The sequence below is a fragment of the Protopterus annectens genome, chromosome 3.part1 (assembly GCF_019279795.1).
Source record: "Protopterus annectens isolate FY-2018-M chromosome 3.part1, PAN1.0, whole genome shotgun sequence".
Taxonomy (NCBI): Eukaryota; Metazoa; Chordata; order Ceratodontiformes; family Protopteridae; genus Protopterus; species Protopterus annectens.
In genome coordinates this window covers 74585755-74609667 of record NC_056732.1, presented here as the reverse complement: position 1 = coordinate 74609667, position 23913 = coordinate 74585755, and the positions used below count along the sequence as shown (strand labels likewise).

The following is a 23913-nucleotide window of genomic DNA, read 5'->3' as shown; positions in this document are numbered from 1 at the left end:
GGGGGTGCAAACAGGTCACAGCAGGGTTGACCCCAATGACAGAATACCGTTTTTGCAACTTCTAGATTGACAGACCACTCATGAGGCTGAAAGATGCATCACCTCAGCTTGTCTGCAATCACACTGCAACTCCCCTGAATGTGAAATGCTATTAGAAAGTAGTTAGAAGAGATTGACCAGTGCCACACTCGCAGGGCTTCTCAACAAAGGGGATAAAACTTAGTTCATCCATGCCTGCTGATGTACCAAACCACTGACATATTGTCCATATGAACTGCAATAGTTCCCTGAGGAAGAGCTGTCTGAAAGGCCTGCAACACAAGAAGCACCACTCTTAGCACCAGGACACTGATGTACAAGTTGGCCTCTAAAGGGAACCAAGTGCCTGGGACCATATTTCCAAGATAATGCACCCCCACCCCATCTGGGGGGGCATCCGTGGTCACTATGGCTGTAGGCTCTGGAAGAAAGTACAGTTGTGTACACTTAACATAAATGTAGATGTTCGAGTGTATTCAATGTTGCAGTCATCACATTTGGATTATCCCTGCCAGGGTAGCCCTCGGCCGGCTAGAATACCAGAGGCTTAGTATTTCTGCGTTGGTTGCTGTCGCTTCAGGACGGACGTCAGGTCGTCAGCAGTATAAAGTAAGGCAGCCGATGCCATTACATCAGTTTTTCTTGCCCTAACTTGTCAGAAGCTCCTAAGTAAGTGCCAGGTTTTGGTGGAAGAACCCTACCAGTAGAAAGTAAATACCAATATGTCCCTTGTAAGGAAAGAGAAGAAAGGGGGATGGAGGGAAGGAAACCAGGACTGCAACAGTGAATACACTTGAACATCTACATTTATGGTAAGTGTACACAACTGCACTAAGTTCTTCGTGTTTCACTGTTGCAGTCATCACATTTGGGTTGATTCCCAAAGCTGAGAAAATGGGTGGAGGCAGTTAAGGAAACTAGGGGTATGGCTAAGATGCCCTGTAAGACTGCAGAGGCAAACCCTGCCCTGGATATGGAGAAGAGAGGCAGGTGGTAATGCTTGGTAAAAGTGTTAACAGATGTCCAGGTGGCAGCCTCCAGGATGTCCCTGGAGGGGACTCCTCTGAGGAAAGCTGCAGAGGTGGAGGCTGCTCTGGTGGAGTGAGTCCTGACTCCCTTGGGAGATGCTTTCCATGTTGTTTGTAGCAGAAATGGATGCAGTGTGCTATCCATTTGGAAATGGTTTGTTTGGATATGGCTTTGCCTTCTGCCCCTGTAGCAAAGCTAACCAGCAATTGATCAGACTTTCTGAAGGACTTAGTCCTGTCTAGATAGAATCTGAGCTGTCTGTGCACATCTAGAGAATGCAGAATCCTTTTCCCTTTGACCTGGGGATTAGGAAAAAGGGTGGGCAAATGAATGGATTGGATGAGAGCGACACTGGACACCACACCTTGGGGTTGAAGGATGGGTTAGTTCTGAGAGATACCCAGTCAGCATGGAAGATGATGAAGGGTTCCACAGCCATGAGCGCTTGCAGCTCGAAGACTCTTCTGGCTGAAGTGATGGCCAGAAGGAAAGCCGTCTTACAGGAGAAAAATTTTAGCTCTGCAGAAGAAGATGGTTCGAAAGGGGGCAGAATGAGCCTTTCCAATACAAAGTTAAGGTCCCAAGCTGGGCTTGGTGCCCTTTTATGTGGCCTCAAGTTGATAGCCCCTCTTAGGAACTGTTTGATCAAAGGGTGTGTGAAAAGGGGCTACTCAGTAGGAAATTAGCAGAAATAGCAGAGGCATGAATTTTTATAGAGGAGAAAGAGAGGCCAATGTGTAGTAGGTCAGCTAAATAATGCAGGATGAAAGGAAGGGAGGGCTGTGCCGCATTGGCTCCCTTAGTCTGGATGCAGCTGCAGAACCTTTTCCATTTGTTAGCATACGATTTTATAGTGCTAGGGCATCTGGCCTCACGGATAACATCTAGAACTTGTTTACTGAGGTTGCATATTGATCCGGGGTTAAGGAATAAGCCAAGCTGCCAAACTGAGTGTCTGTAATTGGGGATGCAGGAATTCCCCTTCCCTCTGGGTCAGGAGGTTTGGAATCTGAGGAAGATGCCATGGTGGCAGTGGGGACAGACTGCGCAGCAAGGGGTACTTGTGCTGGTGAGGCCAGTCTGGAGCTATTAAGAATTGTCCTTGGTTTTTCCTCCTTTACTTTGAGCAGTACCCTGGAGAAGAGAGGTAGTGGAGGAAAGGCATAAACTGATAGACTGACCCAGGGGTAGGACAAGGCATCCACTTTCCAAGCCATGCAGTGATGCTCCCTGGTGCAGAATTTGCTGAGCTGATGGTTGGTGTGGGAGGCAAAGAGGTTGACCTTCAGAGTGCCCTATTTTTGAGTTATTAGGATGAAGGTTCTTCTGTTGAGCTGCCACTTGTGAGGGTCCAGTAGATTTCTGCTTAATTGGTCTGCCAGAGAGTTGAGAGAGCCTGGCAGGAATTGTGCTAACAAGTGCAGCTGCATGGCAGAGGCTGTGTGCCAAATGGTCATGGCCAGCCTGTATAGAGGGTAGGAGTGAGTCCCACCCTGCTTGTTGATATACCACATCACAGTGGTGTTGTCTGTTCTGATCAGGACAGCCCCTGGGGAGAGAAGGGATTTGAAAGCTATCAAGGCATGCTTGACAGTCATCATCTCTTTTTGGTTGGTGTGCAGAGGGATTTGCTGTGGGCTCCATTGGCCCTGTATGCACCTGCCGCCAGGTGTGCACCCCAAGCAAAGTCTGATACATCTGTGGTGAGGGTCTGGGTGGCGGGGGGCGGTGATAAAAGGCAGACCCTTGTTGTGGGAGCATGCTGTTGCCCACCAAAGAAAATCTTTTCTGAGGCAAGGAATTATAGGTAAAAGAGTTTACAGATCTTGAGAGTGTTGACACCAAAGGCTTTTTAGGTACCAGTGAAGTTTCCTCATATGCAGTTTGGCATATGGAATGAGTAGTATGCAAGATGCCATGAACCCCAGAGCTTGCAGGATCTTCCTTGCAGATAACTGAGGCCTGGTGGCTAGTTGAGAGAAGTAGGCTGTCAAGAAAATGTATTTTTCTGGTGTAAGGAATACCATCTGGGATGCTGTGTCCAGGCTTGCTCCCAGGAAGATAATCCTTTGGGTGGGCACCTATTTGGATTTCTTTTCGCTGACTGTGTACCCTAGGGAGGTTAGTAGGGTCTTTACAAAGGCCAGGTGCTTGAGCAGCTTTTCCTGGCTGTCTGCCTGAATAAGGAAGTCGTCTAAGTATGGGTAAATCTGGATATTCCTTTGTTTGCAAAAGGCAATGGCTGGAGACAGACATTTTGTGAAAACTCTGGGAGCAGCAGATAAGCCAAAGGGAAGTGCAGAGAACTGAAAGTGTTGAGATCCTGCCCTGAAACAGAGATATTTCCTGCATGATTCCCTGATAGGAATGTGGAGGTAGGCCTCTTTTAGATCTAGGGTGGCTAGCCAAACGTCCTTGGAGAGCATGGGTAGCAGCTGCTGGAGGGTGAGCATTTTGAATTTTGGGATCAGCAGGAAGGTGTTTAGAATGGATAGATCGAGGATGGGGCGCCAGGTGCCCTCTTTCCTGGGCACCAGAAAAAGTCTGGAGTAGAAACCTTGGCCTGTCTGTTCTAAACAAACGTGCTCTACTGCCGTCATAGAAAGCAGGGAAAGGATTTGCTTTTGAGCCACTGCCCACTGGTTTTGGAGGTAGATCTGGGAACCCTTTTGGGGTTGGAAGGGTGTGGAAGGAAAATTTGTATCCCTGAGACACTATGTTCAGAACCCAGTGGACGTTGGTAATAGTGGCCCAGGTGCTTGTGTGAAAGGAGAGTTTTCCTCCCAGGAGTAAGTGCAGGTGGGCAAAGGGAGGGGGTGGGGGAGCTGAGTCATTGTGAGTTCTTACCATAAGGGGGTGGCTTAGAACTCCCTGGTTTTGAAGTGGAGGTAGTCTCCTGCTTACATCTCTGGCTTAGTGGGAGCAGGAAAGGACCAGTATTTGGCGGGACAATGCCTCCTGAACCTGGGTGGCTGGACCTTTGGGAAATCCTTAACTGTTTGCATAAATTTTGTTTTTTCTTCCATCTTTTTAAGACCTCTTCTGCCTTAGTGCCAAATAAGTTGTCTTTGTGCAAGGGGGCATCCAATAATTTTGATTTGACATGGTCTAGCAGGGGCTGTTCCTTAAGCCACACATGCCTTCTAATGAAATATCAGTGACTGCTGCCTTGCAGGAAGCTTCTAGGGCATCAAAACCACAGCGCAAGGTGTGTTTAGTTACTTAGCTTGCTGAATGCATTAACTCTTGCAATTCTTTAGATTCTGCCCATGCAGGAAAGGAAGACATTTTTTGTTTGAGGAGTTTCATGGTATGTTGCTGAAATTTTAGCATATGGAACTGACAGTTTAGTGCCCTGATAGCAAGAGTAGCTGAGGTGTATACTTTTTTACCCCATCTGTCTAGTGCTCGGGAATCCCTATCTGAGGGGGTGGGATTCTTAGCAGAGGTTGCTTTAATCCATTTAGGCCCTTGAGAAATTACCTCAGGGTCAGCAGTAGGATTTTTAAAAAGAAATTTGTGAGAGTCAGGGGCTCTATAGTACCTGTCTGTTTTTTGGATGCAGGAGGGAGGATGTCAGAGGTCAGGCTGGATTCCAGGAAAACATCCTCCACAACATCCAGGACTGGGGGGATGGCCAAGGGTCTGAGCTATGGTAGATCTATGAATTCCCTGAGTCTCTTTTTAGACTGAGGGTAGTCTTGACTCTCCCATTGGAAATGCTCCCTTAAGGTATGCAAGGTTTCCCCAAAGGAAAAATCCTCTGAGGGAGAGGCTGAAGGGATGGAATCCTCTGCATCACAATCTTCATAAGTAGAGAGGGGTTTCATGTCTTCATATTCAGATGCATCACAGTCATCCGACTCTTGTTCAGACAAAACTACAGGAGAAAGATCTCTTTTCCTTTTGGAGGGGGTAGACTGGCTTCCCCTGATCAGCAGGATAAGGTATTCTGCCATTTTAAGCATTTGAGACTTAGGCAAGGAAGCAGGTGCCTGAAACTGAGTCGTCGGTTTCTTGGCTGTGGTGCATACCCTGAGCCTAAGAAACTCAGTCGTTTTCGAAAGAATGGCAGTTGCGAAAGAAGGCATCAGTTTGTGATGAGAATCGGTAGTGCGAAGGACTTCCTAGGAAGCCGGTGCCTGCTTAGCGGCTCTGGACCCATCCAAGGTAGAGACGACTGTAGGATCCTTAATCGAAGAAGAGTTTTGTAGCATACCGGACTCAGAAAGGGTCTCGGTAGCGGCCTGTGAATCCACAGAAGCGAGCATCAGGGGCTGTGAAAGCACCTCATTGAGGACCGGAGAACTGACGACTAGCTTAACAGAAACGTCGTCGGTAGGTTTGGACCTGTGCGGTCTGTCTCTGTCTTTATCTTTACGTTTTTTCAGAAGATCTGCTGTCGGATGGCTTACTAAAGCCATACTGGAATTCGAGGACTGTAAGCGAAAATATCTAACTACAATAAGGACCCGACAACGGATAGTTCTGGCGTTGAACAAAGCACAGAATCGATAACTGGGGACGTCGTGGTCTGGGCCTAAACAAGTGGTGCAATAAGAATGGAAGTCTCGGTGTGATATTTGCTTTCCATAGGAGAGACAATTAACTTTTTCTGACATCAGTTAGTGCAAGAAAAAAAGGATAACCAACAGGATACTTAGCTTTAGAAGACTTCAACTTCAATTCGGTAGAAGAAACTCAGGTAGAGGCCAACTGGCACTTGTGCAAACTGCTTCTGCTTTGGGCTCCACAGCAAGAAAGACAGATGTAATGGTATCGGCTGCCTTACTTTATACGACTGATGACCTGACGTCAGTCCTGAAGCGACAGCAACCGATGCAGAAATACTAAGCCTCTGGTATTCGGGCCAGCTGAGGGCTGCCCTGGCAGGGATAACCCAAATGTGATGACTGCAACAGTGAAACACGAAGAACATCAAAGGGACGGCCATGGAGAATTTGTTCAGAATGTACCCACCAAAGCAGACCCATTTTGCTACAACTTGTGATCAGGATTTGGTATGACAAGGACTGGTGAAGGATAGACCAATGGGAAGCTAGTATCCATTGTAGAATTCTCATAATCCATTATAGAATTCTCATATGAAACATGGCTAAAGGTACTAGAGTTATTGATGCTGCCATCAACCTTAGAGCTTGCAAGACTATTTGAGCTGGAACCCTGTTTCTGCGGATTATCCTTTGTACTTGTAGCACTATTCTATGAAGTCTTTTCAGAGGAAGGGATGTTATTGTTGTAAGAGTATTTAGTACAGCCCTATGAATTCTAAATTTTTTGTTGGAGTTAAATGTGATTTTTCGAGATCTACCATAATCCCTAGATGTGCGCAGATATTGAGGGTGTAATCTCTTGGCTACCATTAACTGATGCTTGGTCAAAGCGGTTATGAGCTAGTCATCTAAGTACAGAAACAAGTGGAATCCTTGCAGTCTCAAGTGAACTGCTACTACTACCATGCATTTTGTGAACACCTTGGGGGCTGTGGTGAGACTAAAGGGCAGTACTCTGAATTGGAAATGACTGGCTCCCAACTGAAAGCGGAGAAACTTTGTGGAGCGTTTGTCCATCTTTACATGGTAATACGCATCCTGAAGGTCTACATCCAGTCATCTTTCTTCAGAAAGAGAACAACAGACTGTACCATGACCATCTTGAACTTTGTTTGCCAAACAGATTTGTTTAGCATACTGAGATCCAAAATAGGTCTCCAGTTCCCTGTCTTTTTTGGCACTAAAAAGAATCTTGAGTAGGTTCCAAATCGTTTCTGGTATGGTGGAACTTCTTGGACAACTCTTTTGACCAGTATCTTTTGAATTTCTTGCACTGCTGAATTCCAATGACTGGGTGGAACATCAGGAATTTTCTTGAGTAGGGGAGGAGGGCAATAAAAGGGAATGATATACCCTCTGGAAATGATATATTGCACTCAGGAATCTATTGCTAAAGTTAGCCGGGCATTTAGGTGCAAGGATAAGCATCCCCTCAGAGGAAGACATGGGAAGGAATCCCTGAAGTCCCGATTTTGCAGACCACCTCTGCCATGAGAGAGGCATCTTCCATTTGGTTCCCCCTCTGCACCTGGAGAAACTTCCTCCATGTCTGTCCAGAAATGCATTTGGGAGTTTTTGAACCACATTTTTCCACCACTCCTTTGGTTTCTGGAAAAGGACCTCTTGGGGGTGGGGAAAAACGCCCACAGCAGAAAGGGTCTTACCATCCTTCTTACACCTGGATAAAGTCTCTTTTACTTTGGGGCCAAATAAAGAAGTTCCATCAAAAGAAGTATTGACAAAAGAAGACTGGAATGGTTCTGCAAAGTCACATAAGGCACATCAAGGCATGTCTTCTTATGGCTACACCTGTACCCGTTGCTCTAGACATCCCCTTCAGCTGTATGAGTGATCAGCCTCATGGACGAACTGGACACAGACTCCAAGGTGGCTAACTGGGAAACCACTTTCTCTTGGACTCCCTCAGCTACAGTTCCTGCTAGGGTGTGTGAAAATTCCTTAACCAGATTCCACTGGAGTCTCATGAAATGTGCCATAAAATTCAAGGACCTTATAATAAAGGTCGATGAAGTGTAGACCAGCATCCCAAATCTGTCCATAGCTGAGACTCCTTGTTGGGTGGATGGACAGAGGCACTTTCCTCAGCAAGTTCCTTTTTAGTGGTAGCCGCTGCAACTATAGCATACATAGCTAATCCCTTGTCCCAAAACTGTTTATCTTCAGGGGCAGATAGTATTTTATCAGGTCTTTTGGGAATGGCCTCAATGGTGTCTGGAGCATTCCACGCCCACTGAGAAATCAAATGAATGAGTTCATCAGCGGGTAGGGTCACCCAAGAAGTAGATGGCTGAGTGCCAAAAGCCTGCAGGTAAATAGTGTACTCAGAGGAAAGGTTATGGGACTTCCAACCACCCCTCTGTTTTAAAATTTCCAGGATGTCTCCAAATGAGACATCCTCAAGAGGGGACCATGGGGACTTTTCCCCCATCATCGAAATCTGTGTCCAAGGTGACTGATTCCTGGGGGGGGGGGGGGTTCAAGTGCTTCCTCTTGCACTTTTTTTTCTGAGGGACCTCCTCAGGGGGATAATCTGGGGAGGTATTAGAAGATGACACTAAGTGAACCTGTGAAGCCTGAGGCTTTAGCACCCGCCGTCCCAGTGGAGAGGCAGGAGGAAGAACTGAACCAGAGGGGGGTACCTGTTACGAGGGTGAAGGAGCCAAATGAATCTCTGCAAGAGAAAGGGCCTTCTGCATAGCCTCGAAGTTCAGCCCCCTGAAGAGGGAAGGGAGCCTTGAAGAGAGAGAGAGAGAGAGACTGCCTCAGAACCAGGGTCACTCCCCACTCCAAGAACCGACCCTCAAAACAGAAACTGGATCAGAACTAACTCGAGCCGAAGCTCCAAGGAGCAGGGATGGCTCCAAAAAACCTGGAGTCGAGATCTGGTGAGATCAGATCATCGGTTTGTCTCATTCGAAGCTTCTATCCCACCCACCCAGCCATAACTAGGCTAAAAGCTTCTCAAAAGTTGACTACAACCTCCTACGGGAGGGTATCAGTAGCTTCACACCACCGTCCATCTCATAGGATGCAGACATCTATGCTGAACAGAATGTCAATGCAGTATACAAGCACCTGGACAACTGCATGGGCTCAGCCATACCCAACAGAACTTAAACCTGCTCCTCAAGGAGACAAAAACCTGTCTGGTGGATAAACATCCTCTATCAACAGGCTTTACCACAAAAGGAAGAAACTGTTGTCCAAGGGTAAAAAAGAACAAATTCCAAACTGCAAAAACTCCCTCCTCAGCCTCAACAAGTAAATTAGATCACTATTATGAACTGAAACTAGCTTCTGAAACAAAGGGAAACCGCAAAGCCTTCTTCAGTTACATCAGGAACCTAGTATGTAATGGTACCACTTACACTGATTCTGCTGACTTAGCCAATCTGCTAGCTAATATGCTCAGTGCAAACTTCACCCCTTATCACCCGCCAAAAGCCCATTTGACATCCCTGATCCTTGTCCCGCACCTGACATCTCCAAAGATCAAGTGTTAAAGGCCCTATCCAAGCCAAAGAACACAGCTTCCATGGTACCTGATAGTATCCCAAGCAGTATTCTGCACCATCTCCAGCAAGAACTAGCTTCGCCATTGAGCACCCTATTCAACCGCCACCCAAGTACAGGCTTCATTCCATCAGACTGGAGAACTGCCACTGTCATCCCCTTGCACAAAGGTGGTGTCACTACTGACCCTGGAAACTATCACCCCATTAGCTTGACAAGTCTGATCTGTAAAGCCATGCAGCATATTATTATGGATCTCATAAACAAGGACAGACAATCTCGAAACACTTGACCCCACCCAATTCAGATTTGTCAAGGGTAGATCTTGCCTGCTGAACCTGGTTGACTTCTTTGACACTGTCACCAAGGCCCTGGATGAGGAAACGTTAGTACATACAGCTTATCTTGACTTGGCCAAGGCCTTTGACACAATCCCCCACTACGGCATCATTGAAAAGCTAACACAACTTGGCGTAAATCCTTATCTCGTCAGGTGGGTGGCCAACTGACTCACCGACAGGACCCACAAGATCAAAATAGGCACCACCACCTCTGACAACAGACCTGTCACTAGTGGTGATCTCCAGGGATCTGTCCTGGGACCCCTACAGTTTGGCATCTACTTCTCAGAGATCCAGGCAAAGACAAAAGGCCTGTGGCTCACCATGTTTGTGGATGACTAAGTTGGGTGCTTCACTGACTCCCCAAATGATGTTAACATACTGCAAGAGGGTCTCACAGCAACAAGTGACTGGTGTTAAAGTCATGGCCTTAAGTTAAATGCAAAAAAAAATTTTTATCATACCATTCAGCAAAAACACGGCCCCTACTGACTACCACATCAAAGGCAACCACCTAAGCACACAACCTGTGCTCAGAGACATAGGTACTCAGGTTGACAAACATCTCATATTAGACCATCATGTAGTGGCAGTGGAAAAAAGCCTTTTACTCGGTTCATCTCATAAGTAAAGGGATTAGATCCAGAAAAAAGGACGGTATTACTTCTCTATAGTCCTCCCTCATTAGGCCAATAATTGAGTGTAACTTCCCATTTGGTATGTACCTCTCCAAACACCTGCACCAACTGAAAAGGTCACAAAAATACCTCACAAAGAGAATCCATGGTCTCCAACAAATGTCTTATGTGGACAGGCTCAAATCACTATCACTCTACTCAATATCGTACATATTGCTCAGAAGAGATCTGTGTCTTACATACACGGCAATATCGGACCATGCCCTACTAGATATGCTCCATATACATAAGTCTAACTCCTTGCGCATTACCGGCTCAAAAGGCCTAAATCTAATATGCGACATCAACAGAACCTGATGGAAAGACAGGTTTGTCTCCCAGAGGCTGCCCCATCTCTGGAATAGACTTCCCATCCATGTCAGAGTACCTTGTCGATCCTCTTCAAGTATAACATTGATGAGTGGATGGGAAATCAAACATTTTTCCCAGGGGTTCCACCTCTGCCCCTTATTGACAGAAGCGGCAGGTGCTGACTGAGGTTTCTTTTTTTGGGGATAAACTTTTGGCTAGGCTTGTAAGGACACAAGGGCCATTAGCCTAGTAACCTCCTATCCTCTTCTGATGCTATAGTTCTGAATTAACAAATAACTCCGGACCCAGTAGAGTCGGTGTTGGGAGATCTGGAACAGATAGCTCCAAGACCTCCGAGGAGGTTAGAGGAGGAGTAGTTAGCAAGATAAAGGAAGCTTCGGTACCAAGACTCGAGAGGCTCAGAACCAACAGGTGGCCTGAAAGTCCTCCAGCCCATAGAATTTTATTCACTAGCCTCTCCACGTCAAGCTCGGAAAGATTTTGGTGGAGTGGACCAACATAGTAGAAGGATACTTAAGCCTCTGCAGAAAAACTTCAGGGAGCTCTCCAGCAAAAGGATGAATTGAAAGAGATTAGGTAGTCCTAGGCAGTAATGTTCCTGGTCATATCAAGTGGAGCAATAGAAATTCCGTACACCGAGGCCTTTGACATTGAAGTACTTGAAATAACAATTGGTGCAGCTGTGGCTGTTGCTGCCAGTGTGTCAGAAGCAGAGGCCTGTGGCTCAGTGGAAACTTTTGGGGCCAAGGATTTCAATTTTTTTGCTTTCAGAAACGACGGAGAGGTCAGGACTGAGAGACTTCTTTTCTTGCCTTTGTCCACAGAAGAGAAAGACGAAGGAGATGAAATGCCCATTTTTGCTTCATCTCCAGAAGATAAGACATTGCCAAAAGCTGAGGGAAGCAAAACTTTTAAAATGAGCTTATTTCGCCTTTCTACAAGGGCATAACAAATGTTGCATTCTTTTTGTAGATGGAGGGGTCCTAGACCATATACAGAAATAACTTGAAAATCCGAGGAGTGTATTTTATGAGCACACATCTGGCATTTTTTAAAACCAGAGGGGCTCCTACCATTTTCAGCCATATCCACAGGTAGAACAACACTAGAAAATAGGCACTTACACTACAAAAGGAAAAGAACAGGTAAGGAAAGAGAAATTTTGTTTTTATTATTTTTATATATATATATATATATATATATATATATATATATATATATATATGTATATATATATATTATACATACATATATAAATTCAAAAGAAGAGAAAGGGAAAAAGGACAATCAGCAATGATAGTCAAAGTAGTACAGAAATGAGCATGAGAAAGGGATAAAATTACGAAGGGGGGGGGAGACTATCAATGATGATAGTGGGAAAATACACAAAAGTGTATGGGAAAGGAGTATCCATGATGATACTTAAAGGATTACACTAAGTGAGAGTATCTACGATAATACTTAAAGGATTACACTAAGTGTAAGGAAAATGAATTAAACAAGACAGGAGAAACGTTTAAAGGAAAGGACAAATGAATTTAAACTAAAGTCACTAAGCTCGAGAGTAGAAGCTAAACATGACCATTTCAGAAAGTGGCAAATGAGACCTGAGATAATTAAGAGAGAGGGATTGTGGGTAGAGGTGAAGCTTGAGAGTTTTTGGCTAGCGCGAGCTGTAGTAATGGACGATTCGGTTCTGGTACTGTAACCGAACCCATCTGTCAAGGATAAAATGAAGATAGACATCATCAGATTAAAGGAATCCTAATCTGAAGCCAAACAGGATGAGAGAGAGAGAGAAAGGTGAAAAGAAAGAGGAATGCGGATGGAAAGAGACAGACAGTCAGACAGCACCTGACTTATCTAGAAAGGAAGACTTCTCAGTCCCTGAAATTTGAGTGCTTTTACTCCTTTTGCCCTAAGGAGTAAGGCGACATTGCCTGCATACAAAGGCTGGCTTACTGGGTAGTTTCTCTGAAATTTATAAACAGGAGAGCAAGATGCATGTTTGAGTTCCTGTAAGACCTTCTCCTTATCCTGACGGGACTTAAACAAACCAACAACAGCTTCCCCAAACAAGTGCTTCCTATTAAAAGTGACATACATCAACTTATGAAAACAAAAAATGGACAAGCACAACAGGAGAAGGAAACTACAGTTGTGTAGACTTGCCATAAATGTAGATGTTTGAGTGTATTCACTGCTGAAGTCATCATATTTGGGTTATCCCTGCCAGGGTAGCCCTCGGCTGGGCCGAATACCAGAGACTTAGTATTTCTGCGTCGGTTGCTGTCGCTTGAGGACTGATGTCAGGTCGTCAGTAGTATAAAGTAAGGCAGTCAATGCCATTACATCAGTTTTTCTTGCCCAAACCTGTCAGAGCCCCCAAGTAGGAGGCCAGGGTCTGGTGGAAGGAACCCCACCAGTGGAAAATAAATACCAATAAGTCCCTTGAAGGGAAAGGAGAACAACAAGTTAGAATGGTAATAAAAGGAGAAAGAGAAGAAAGGGGGATGGAGGTGGGAAAACCAGGACTGCAGCAGTGAATACACTCAAACAGCTACATTTATGGTAAGTGTACACAACTGTACTATGTTCTTCGTGTTTCACTGTTGCAGTCATCACATTTGGGTGGATTCCTAAAGCTGAGGAAAAGGGTGGAGACAGTCAAATAAACTAGGGGTTGGCTAGGTAGCCTTGCAAGACTGCAGAGGCAAACCCTGCCCTGGATTTGGAGAAGAGAAGCAGGTGGTAATGCTTGGTAAAAGTGTGAACAGATGTCCAAGTTACAGCCTCCAGGATGTCCCTGGTGGGGACTCCTCTGAGGAAAGCCGCAGAGGTGGAGGCTGCTCCGGTGGAGTGTGTCCTGACCCCCTCGGGGGAGGCTTTCCATGCTGTTTGTAGCAGAAATGGATGCAGTGTGCTATTTGGAAATGGTTTGTTTGGAGATGGCTTTGCCTTCTGCCCCTGTAGCAAAGCTAACCAGCAATTGATCAGACTTTCTGAAAGATTTAGTCCTGTCTAGATAGAATCTGAGCTGTCTGTGTACATCTAGAAAGTGAAGAATCCTTTCCCCCTTGTTCTGGGGATTACGAAAAAAAGGTGGGCAAACAAATGGATTGGTTGAGAGCCACACTGGACACGCCTTTGGCCATGAAGGATGGGTTAGTTTTGAGGAATATCCTGTCTCCATGAAAAATGGTGAAGGGTTCCACAGCCATGAATGCTTGCAGCTCAGAGTCTCTTCTGGCTGAAGTGATGACAAGAAGGAACGCTGTCTTCCAGGAGAGAAATTTTAGCTCTGCAGAAGAAGCTGATTCGAAAGGGAGCAGGGTGAGTTTGTTCAATACAAAGTTAAGGTCCCAAGCTGGTGTTGGTGCCCTTCTGTGTGGCCTCAAGTTGATAGCACCTCTTAAGAACTGTTTGATGAAAGGGTGTGAGAAAAAGGGCTCCTCAGTGGGAAAATGAGCAGAAATAGCAGAAGCATGAATTTCTATAGAGGAGAAAGAGAGGCCACTGTGTAGTAGGTCAGCTAAGTAATCCAGGATGAGAGGGAGGGAGGGATGTGCCGTATTGGCTCCCCTAGCCTCGATCCAGGTGCAGACCCTTTTCCATTTATCAGCATAAGACTTTCTGGTGCTAGGACGTCTGGCCTCATGGATAACATCCAGAACCTGTTTACTGAGGCTGGCAGATTGGTTCTGGGTTAGGAAATAAGCTAAGTTGCCAAATTGAGTGCCTGTAATTGGGGGTGGTGGTGCAAGAACTCCCCTTCCCTCTGGGTCAGGAGGTTTGGAATCTGAGGAAGATGCCATGGGGGGTAGCGAGGACAGGCTGAGCAGCAAGGGGTACCAGTGCTGCCAAGGCCAGTTTGGAGCTATGATAATGGTCCTTGGTTTTTCCTCCCTTATTTTGAGCAGCACCCTAGGGGAGGAAAAGCATAGACCGATAGACTGACCCAGGGGAAAGACAGGGCATTCACTTTCCAAGCCATGCAGTGATGCTCTCTGGTGCAGAATTTGCTGAGCTGATGGTTGGTGTGGGAGGCAAATAGGTCGACCTTTGGGGTTCCCCATTTCTGAGTTATTAGGGTGAAGGTACTTCTGTTGAGTTGCCACTCGTGTGGGTCTAGAAGATTTCTGCTTAAATGGTCTGCCAGAGAGTTAAGAAAGCCGGGTAGGAATTGTGCTAACAGGTGTAGTTGCATGACAGAAGCTGTGTGTCAAAGGTTAATGGCCAGCCTGCACAGAGGGTAGGAGTGAGTCTCTCTCTGCTTGTTGATGTACCACATCACAGTGGTGTTGTCTGTTTTGATCAGAAGAGCACCTGGAGAGAGAAGGGGCTTGAAAGCTATCAAGGTGTGTTGCACAGCCATCACTTTTTGACTGATGTGCAGAGCAATTTGCTGTGGGCTCCATTGGCCCTGAATGCACCTGCCATCCAGGTGTGCACCCCAAGTGTAGTCTGATGCGTCTGTGGTGATGGTCTGGGTGGTGTGGGGGTGGGGAGAAAGGCATTCCCTTGTTGTGGGAGCATGCTGTTGCCCACCAAAGAAAATCTTTTCTGAGGCAAGGAATTATAGGTAGAAGAGTTTCCAGGTTTTGAGAGTGTTGGCACCAAACGCTCTTTAGGTACCACTGAAGTTTCCTCATATGCAGTCTGGCATATGGAATGAGTAGTATGCAAGATGCAATGAACCCCAGAGCTTGCAGGATCTTCCTTGCAGTTAGCTGGGGCCTGGTGGCTAGTTGAGAGAAATAGGCTGTCAGGAAAATTTGTTTCTCTGGAGTAAGGTATGCCATCTGGAAAGCTGTGCCCAGACATGCTCCCAGGAAGATTATCCTTTGGGTGGGCACCTGTTTGGATTTCTTTTCGTTGATTGTGTACCCTAGGGAGGTTAGTAGAGTCTTTACAAAGGCCAGATGCTTGAGCAGCTTCTCCTGGCTGTCTGGTATGGGTAAATCTGAATATTTCTTTGTCTGCAAAAGGCAATGGCCAGAGCTAGACATTTTGTGAAAACTCTGGGAGCAGTAGATAAGCCAAAGAGAAGTGCACAGGACTGAAAGTGTTGAGATCCTACCCAGAAGCAGAAATATCTCCTGCATGATTCCCTGATAGGAATGTGGTGGTAGGCCAATTTCAGATCTAGGGTGGCTAGCCAAACATCCTTGGAGAGCATGGGTAGCAGCTGCTGGAGGGTGAGGATTTTGAATTTTGGGATCACCGGGAAAGTGTTTAGAAATGGATAGATCAAGGATGGGGTGCCAAGTGCCCTCTTTCCTGGGCACCAGAGAAAGTCTGGAGTACAAACCTTGGCCTATCTGTTCTGCAGGAACGTGCTCTACTGCCCTCATAGAGAACAGGGAAAGGATTTGCTTTTGAGCCTCTGCCCACTGATTTGGTGGTAGATCTGGGAACCTTTTTGGGGTTGGAAGGGTGTGGGAGGAAAATTTGTATCCCTGAGACACAATGTTCAGAACCCAGTGGTCCTTGGTAATGGTGGCCCAGGAGCTTCAGTGAAAGGGGAGTTTTCCTCCTAGGGGTAAGTGAAGGTGGGCAGAGGGAGGGGTGGAGGAGATGAGTCATTGTGAGTTTTTACCATAAGGGGGGCTTAGAACTCCCTGGTTTTGAAGTGGAGGTAGTCCACTGCTTAGATATGTGCATTCCCTGGGGCTGCTGTCGGGGAGGTCTGCTTCCATGGGGCCTAGGCCGGTCCGGTTTACTGGGAGCAGTGTCTGGAGGGACAATGCCTGCTGAACCTAAGGGGGTGGACCCGCAAGAAATCCTTAACTGTTTGCATAGATTTTGCTTTTTCTTCCATATTTTTAAGACCTCTTCTGCCTTAGTGCCAAATAAATTATCTTTGTGCAAGGGGGCATCCAACAATTTCGATTTGACATGATCTGGAAGCGGCTGTTCCTTAAGCCATGCATGCCTCCTAATGACAGATCCTGCATGAAGCTTCTAGGGCATCAAAACCACAGTGCAAGGTGTGTTTAGTTACTTGACTTGCAGAATGCATTAACTCTTATAAATCTTTAGATTCTGCCCAAGCAGGAAAGGAAGACATTTTTTGTTTAAGGAGTTCCAAGGTATGTTGCTGAAATTTCAGCATATGGAACTGACAATTTAGTGCCCTGACAGCAAGAGTAGCTGAGGTGTACACTTTCTTACCCCATCTGTCCAATGCTTGTGAATCCCTGTCTGAGGAGGTGGGATTCTTAGTAGAGGTTGCTTTAATTCTTTTTGGCCCTTGCGAAATGACCTCAGGGTCAGCTGTAGGATTTTTAAAAAGATATTTGTGTGAGTCAGTTGATCCACTAGATCAAAGGTATTCATTACCAATATCTAATATTCTGCATTGTACATTGTTTCCCTTGTGCATATTATTTTGGTCCGTTTGCAAAGGACAATAATAGCTTAGAATGCTTTTTTTTCTGAAATTTCACTACATTACTAGTCAAAATCCTATTTATTTCTCCTTAATGCACTTTTCTTGCCAATGGACTAATGCCTTCCCCACCGGTTTAGAGTCATATGCAATAAAATACATTACTTGAAGAATTGTGTTTGTCTTTACACAAGGAGCGACCAGCTTTATGCATTTTGCCATGGAATATTATTCTGAGAAATTTGTAGTAAATATTTCATATTTTTACACAGATATGTTCCTTTACTGCTAGTTAGCATCTGTAGTCCTACATAGCCATTTAATCTGGTCTGCAATAGCCATGCATATTTTGCATCCTTTTCAGGCTGACAAATGCAGAATACATCTAAATCATATCACTATTATATTCTTGGGAATGGACAGCCCAAATAATACTCTGTTCAGAAAAAGTGATTTTTTTTTTTTATTTTATGTTATGGGAAACACATACATTTTATTTATGTATTTGTTTATTTATTTATTTATTTATTTATTTATTTATTTAAGTTTGATGACCGGGGGGGGGGGGTCCAGTGGGCTTAGGAGCCCATTTTCAGTGGAGGCCCGGGGAGAAAAGTTCCAACATTACATAGTAAACATTAGATTTTCAGATTAAAGTTACAATTCAGGATGCAGATACATAAGATAAGCAAAATACAGTTATTATAGAGGGTGCAGATACATTATAAAATCAGAGACAAGAACTGGTAAATTGGTAAATCTCCATATTACATAGTAGACATTAAATTTTCAGATTAAAGTTAACATTTAAGATTCAGGCATGAACTGGTACATTGGTAAAACACCACATTACATAGTAAACATTAAATATTCAGATTCTTTTTTAACATGGATGCATCTAACAGATTCCAATATATGCTTTCCTAAAAGTTATAAAATATAAAAAAAGTTGGACTATCAATGAGTTTTCTCTTCAAATTTTTATACAAATACTTTGAAGCTCTAGACAGATATTACTGTTTGAAGTCAGGGTGAAATCTGGGTCAGAATGACGTTCAAAAAATAAGAAGATGCAACATTTATCAATTACTCATCTGAAAACACATGTAGATTTTAGTTTCCTTTACAGTAAATAAACAAAAGTTACCAAAAACATAAACATATAATGTTGGAATGATTTGAGACCTAAAAAAGGTGTGTGCTTCTTTACAAAAACAAAAGTTATACTTATTCATAAAGTTGGAACTTGATTATCCATCCCCATCCACTTCACAGATGGGGCTGATTATCCTCAGGTGCACCAACATGGCAAACAGTTCTCTCTCCTACAGTTCAAGCTCTCCCACCACCTCAGTCAATACAACACTGCTTCCTGTTTACCTTACATCCAGTTTGTAGACTTAAATATAAACTCAATGCTATCAAAGTAGAGAAACTAAACTATAGGAAATACTGATAAGCTGGCCTCGGGACTTCAGTAAACCCTGTCAGGAGTCTTGAGGTGAAAAGTTGGAGGATGACAGATGGAGGGGTTTGGAGAAGTGGATGGAACTGGATGATCAAGAGCCAACATTAGAGCAAGTACATAACTATTTATCTTAAGATTATCCAGTCTGTCTACTTCATGGATAGAACAGCGTCACAAGCTAACATACTAGCTGGTCTCATGACAGAAAACCATGGAAAATGGTGCCACCCCCCAAAGAAAGATCTTAACCAAGATACTACATTCCAATTTGTAATGCCTGGTAAATGTACACACTGAAGCCCATGTAATAGTTGTACAAATATCATCAATGGAAGAATTTCTGAAAAAGGCAGAACTAGCAGCTACTATCCTAGTGGGCGATACAACTGGAAAGTCATATGGACAAGGTTAACTTCTGGACATCCCTTGTCCCATTCTTGCCAGGAGAATGAAACCATGTTCTCTAATCTCAGTTGCATATGAACATCTAGGCAATAGAAAAGATAGCCTCCTGTACTACTATACGATGAAAGAACACTGGTAGATGCAAAGGTTGATTTGATGCTAGTTTCTGAAGCTACCACGGGCGAAAAGCAGGGGCTTTTCTGTGAGGAAACAGTTTTCCTGAAAGACAAGATAGGTTTCTTCAGGAAATATGCAGCAGTTCAAAAATTTCTGGCTGAAGTAATTGCAACGAGGAAGAGTTTTTTCAGAAACAGAAACTTAAGGTCAGATGAATTCGAGAGAGGTTGATTTAGTCTCTCCAAAACAAATCTGAACTCCCAAGGTGGGGTAGTATTCAAAGGGGGAAATGAACCAAAAATATCCATTTCAGAAAGGCCTTGCATACTTTGGGAAACCAAAGGTTGAAAGCTAAAGCCTTCATGAAAAACAGAAAGAGCTTGATGGAGGACCTTAACTGTGGAGAAGTTAGAACCAGCATTGGAGAGGGCATAAATAACAGGACTGATGAAACTGGGGCCAAAAAGAGGTATAAACCAAACTGAACAGTCTATAAAAAATCTTTAACAATCAGTTCTTGTAAACCTTAAGAGTAGATATTTTCTGAGCAGCAGTAAAGATCTCAGTCACCTTAGGTGGGTATGCTGGGTCACTGCCTACTACTGGAATTGGAGAAATTATGTGGTTAGTCGAAAGGACTGGATGTTCTGTTGAGGCTTGCCAAATGGATAAGAAGGGAGACCAGGGTGCAGATTCAAAGGCAGTGGCTGCTTCGTGACATGAGGCCACAGCAAGGTGAAAGTACAGTTGTGTAAGAACTTATCATAACTGTAGATGTTCTACTGATCACTCTCAGCATTTGAGTTATCCTGCAGAGGTGACCTGACATCTGGCCTGCATACCAAAGTTATAACCTTCTGCACACTCCATACAGTTAACACAAAACCTCAGCCTGTAGATGTAGGAGTACACATGTAGATGTATGAGCATAAGGTCCCAGACTACATGCAGCCAGGAGACCCTGGAAGGGTCTGAGGACTATCGATAAGGAGTAATCCCGCTAAGAGGGAAGGAAGAGAGGTGAATATCCTCCTCAGTCCATAAGGTGTAGAGGGTTATATAAAGGAATAAGAACAGAAAAAGGGGGTAAGATAGAGGGAAGCAATACTGCAACAGCGATCAGTAAGACATCTCCTGTTACGGTAAGTTCTTCCACAACTGTACTATGTCCTTCACTGGATCACTGCTGCAGTATTCTAAACAGATGGGTGATTCCTACAGCTAAATGCTGTTAAGGGAGGATGGGATCAGGTACATGAGCGCTGTCTACCAAACCTAGCAGTACAGGTCAAGCAAAGGAGGTTCTGGACCTACAAAATGCATCCACTCTATAATTTTAAGCAAAGGTGTAAACTAAGAACCAGGTAGCTCTGGAGAGCTCCGTCTCAGAAGAATGCCTGCTAAACTACTTGGCAAGAGATTTTTCCCTGATAACTGCAGTTTCAGAGTCCAGAGGTGAAGATTTTCACATCAGTGCCAGGGAAGATGGATACTGCCACTTCATCTGGCTTGAAACTGTAGGGTCCACAAATGGCTCCACGGTTCTTCTGTTTTTCTTATCCTCTGCTTTTTCTTATTTTCCTTTTCTCTTTTCTTTTCCTATTTGTCTCCAGAAGTGGAGTGATTCCCAGGAGAAGAAGTCCTTTTAAGATTAAATTTTTGTCTGCCGTCTGACAAAGGTCTGGGGCAAAAGGCTATACATATGACACAATCTTTCACCAAGTGCTCCTGACAACCACATAAAGGTAGTAGGTATCTTGAGCAGAAATTTTGTGTTCTTATTTTCCGCATATTTTTAAACTTTAATATCTCTTTCTCACCATGGATTAATCACACTCTTAAAAGAAGAATTTAAACAATAGCATTTGACACAGAAGATTTGCACATCAGTGAAATGCTAAGACTGCAACCAGCAATAGGAGATACTAAGTATCTATGACCACACACAATATAGAATGTATCACAAACATCTATATATATATATATATATATATATAGATATAGATATAGATATATATATATATATATATACATATACGCAGTATTAACTTTAACACAAAAATAAATTACCAAATAACACTGGCTAAGTAGAGAACATTTTTCTAGAACTACGTCTATAATATTTTGTCATTTTCTTTTCTGAAAAAAACAAAGGAGGGAGAATTTAGCAAAGATGCAATGAATCATCCACTCACTATTGCTGCAAATGAGATCTGTGGTTAATGAAGGCATACAGAAAATATATGAGAAAAATTCTGAAGGAGCTTGAGGCTAGGAGCACTAGGAGATAACGAGATTCTAAAGACATGCGTCTGGAGCATTTCTCCCCGGGCCTCCGCTGAAAACAGGATCTGTGGAACCTAGTCGGACTTTCCCGGTCAACAAATGTTAAATAAATAAATAAAATAAAATAAAGATAACCCGATCAAATCTGACAAATAGCTTGGTATCAGGCATTTGGATTGGACAGACAGATGAAATAGCATCTGGCTGCCTTTTCTAAATAATTTCTGAAAAAAAAAATTTTCTTTTCACTTGGATCCAAATGTCCTCCTGTGTTCCATGAAATAAAGTTTAAATAACATCATCCCTGCTGTTTATCTCCTTCCTTCTCTGACAAATTTTCTGGAGTTAGCCCAAGACTTGGATGAAAGACATCCATTTGGCAAGCTGGCAAGGAAAAAAACTTTTCTGCTTATGCCTAACCTATAGATAGCTCATAGGTTCATAGGTTCATACTAGGCTATCTGCCCTAGGGCATTTATAAGCCTAGCCAGAGTGTGCTTGGCTTTCGCCACCCATTTTAAATGAATTTTGCTAAGCCCTTTTTCGAGGTTAGTATAATGTGCCTCTGTCTAACAGTGACACAGAAGTGATACCCGGGGTAAACCTACTATCTCCCATCCACTCATCAAGATTCCTCTTGAAGAGAGTCAGTGAGGGACTCTGCCTAACCTGGACTGGGATTTTATTCCAGAGTAAAGGGAGCCCCTGGGTTATGAATCTGTCCCTCCAGCATGTCCTATTTATTTCAGTGCTGAGGTTCAAGTCTCTCGAGCACGTAGCTCGATGGGATTTGGATTTTCTGAGGTACAGCATGTCCATTAATTCCAGGTTGGACATGGCTTTATACATCAGGCACAGATCGCCTCTGAGCAGGCGGTATGCCACTGAGTAGAGATGGAGTTTCTTTAACTGGGCAGCATATGGCATCTGTTTGAGCCCTTTGATCCTCTTGGTGAGGTACTTTTGGGATCTTTCTAGTTGCTGCAGTTATCTGGTAAGGTACATCCCAAAAGGGGCATTGTACTCAATTATGGGCCTGATGAGGGATGAGTAAAGAGGCACGATGACCTCCCCTGATCTAGATGTGAATCCCTTCATGATTAGGTGGGCTACATAAAATGTTTTTCTAACAACTTTGGCCACGTGGTTGTCAAATGAGAGACTGCTATCAACTTGGGTCCCCAGGTCCCTAATTACTTCTTCCATACTTAATGGATTACCATCTATGTGGTAATTTGTGGACACTTTGTTTTTGCCAAAGGAGATGACTATACACTTTTTGGCGTTTAGCTTGAGGCCATGGCTCTGGCACCAGTTGTCTGTTTCTATGAGGCCCTTTTGTAGGATGCTTGTGTCGGCTGGAGAGTCAATTATGGCGCCCAGTTTGCAGTCATCTGCGAACTTGGTCAGCCACAGTCCTTCCATGTTAGCCTGTACCTCCGAGAAATATATACCGAACAAGAGAGGTCCCAGGACTGAGCCTTGTGGGATGCCACTTGTAACTGGTTTGGAGTCTGACATGGCTCCAGCAATTCTAACAATGTGGGTTCTGTCCTTGAGCCAGTTTGCAACCCATCTAGTGACATAGGGGTTTATATTTAAGCTGGTGAGCTTATCTATAATGCCCGAGTGGGGTATTGTATCAAAGGCTTTTGCAAGGTCCAGGTAGGCTGTGTGGACCACCTTCCCCTTGTCTATGGCCTTGATGACTGTTTCAAAGAAATCAACTAGGTTTAAGAGGCAGGATCTGCCCTTAACAAAGCCGAACTGGGTAGAATCCAGTGTCTGTAGGTCCCCAATATCTTTATTTATGAGGTCCATGATGATCCTTTCCATAGCTTTGCAGACCAAGCTAGTCAGGCTTATGGGGCAATAGTTTCCAGGATCCGTTGAGGCACCACCTTTGTGAAGAGGGACCACTGTTGCTGTACGCCACTCTTAGGGTACATATCCCGTAGAAAGGCTGAGATTGAACAGTAGTTTTATGTTTGGGTTTAGTTCTTCTTGGAGTTCATGTAGGACGCAGCCTGGGACACCGGCTGGTCCCATTGATGCTGTGTTTTTTGCTTTGGAGAGGGCGGCTCTTACCTGAGCATCTGAGATAGCAGCACTCATACTGCAGTGTTCTTCTTCAGCCTTAAACCATCAGCTTATCACAAAAATCTATCCCTCTGAATTTCTTTCATAAACTTTCCACTCCTTGTATTTCCAGAAATTGAAATGCTATGCTTTCAACAGTCAGTCCTCCCTAATGTCACCGGCAGTTGCCCCGATTTCTTTGCATACATTAACTTCTGACCCCTGCACCACCTTACTTATGTGTGTTAATCCTAACTTTGTGGCCTATCACAAACATACACACTGCCAACCGTTTCCCTTACAGTACCACTACACAAGACTGTCATATACACACTTAACATACTCCACCACACTTGTAAAATATAAAACTATCACCTTACTTAGCCCTTACTCTAACCCAAGCTAGAAACACTCTCACACAACACACTCCAATACATTCACACACAAATGACACTAAATCTATCCTTTTCTGAACCCCTTACTGTATCTCTAACCAACACTCACACATACAAACCCACCCCTAATGTGGAACATTTGATATAACCAAAAGCTTTAGCATTAAAAGACCCATCTTGTCGTAACAGCAAGCATATCCCACGTCAGTGGAACAGTTGATGTTCCTACATACTCCTGCAATCAA

At 44.2% G+C, this 23913-nt stretch overlaps 1 protein-coding gene across 1 annotated transcript in view; it reads right to left on the bottom strand.

Moving 5' to 3' along the window:
- FAM91A1 (family with sequence similarity 91 member A1) overlaps positions 1 to 23913 on the bottom strand; it is a 1899235-nt gene that overhangs the window by 1532213 nt on the left and 343109 nt on the right. The gene's annotated exons all lie outside the window — the stretch shown is intronic.